The 981-nt window shown below is 45.3% G+C and overlaps 1 non-coding gene across 1 annotated transcript; it reads left to right on the top strand.

The window, feature by feature from the left end:
- Positions 1-433: 433 nt before the first annotated feature.
- TRNAE-UUC (transfer RNA glutamic acid (anticodon UUC)) lies at positions 434-505 on the top strand. Its single transcript has one exon. It is a non-coding gene; the product is annotated as a tRNA-Glu (tRNA).
- Positions 506-981: the final 476 nt, after the last annotated feature.

The following is a 981-nucleotide window of genomic DNA, read 5'->3' as shown; positions in this document are numbered from 1 at the left end:
CGCCCGCCCCGCGCTTGCTCTGTTATTGGTTCCCCCTCTGTTCCTGTTCACCTGCAGTTTGTTGCAGTCTTGTCTTTACCCCTCTCCACCACCCCCCACCCCCCTCTGCTTTTCTCACTCTTTGGAGTTATTTCCTTATTGTCTCTTTGCTCCTCGTTTCCTTCCTCATTAGTAAAATTATCTGGAACAGTTGTGTAATGGGGGGGCCGTGTGCACAGCAATGGTAGCCCCCCCTCCCAGGAATCCTCATTCGGCGTCACGTTCATTCTTTTTTGTGTGTTTTTTTTTACACGTCAGCGTCAGGTCTCTGTCTCGGTTGTGTGTGATTGTTTCACTCACACATACAAACTTCATCAACACATGAGGACTGACACCGTTGTCACCACAGAGGACACTTCTCAGAGACGCTGAGCCCAGACTTGCTTCTATGTGCTCCCATATGGTCTAGCGGTTAGGGTTCCTGGTTTTCACCCAGGTGGCCCGGGTTTGACTCCCAGTATGGGAATGTTCATTTTTTATACACTTGGCTATTAATCCTATTTTTTAATGCAATTGCTGTCATACATTTCTGTGACATAGATTAAAGAACGGAGGCTATCACTTAAGCATTCCATAATATTTTGCTTTAACTGAGGTGCAGATGAGATCCGTGGCCTGCGAAGGTGCCCGTCATTTTAAAGGACCCTTTGGACATGAACCCGCTGCTGCCAAGGGCTGTTAGGGGGGGCAGTCACCCCTTCTGTCAAAAAACCTATAACCTTCACTCTCTGTGCGAAACGGCGCAGCTTAACGTTTTGTATTAATTTATACTAACGAAAGTTGTTAAAATATGTTTTTAAAAACACCTTGCCTGATATTTCTCGCACGGGTCTATGCTTTTACAGCTGGTTTACAGAAACATTGTCTGATCATTGAGTGAGTAAATCGTTTATCACTACCTAGTGATGTTCTCCACATTTCACGTCAATGTGAATTTTATCT

This window comes from Pleurodeles waltl, chromosome 4_2, assembly GCF_031143425.1.
Source record: "Pleurodeles waltl isolate 20211129_DDA chromosome 4_2, aPleWal1.hap1.20221129, whole genome shotgun sequence".
Lineage (NCBI taxonomy): Eukaryota > Metazoa > Chordata > Amphibia > Caudata > Salamandridae > Pleurodeles > Pleurodeles waltl.
The sequence above is the reverse complement of the archived record's forward strand: the minus strand, read 5'-3'. Positions and strand labels throughout refer to the sequence as shown.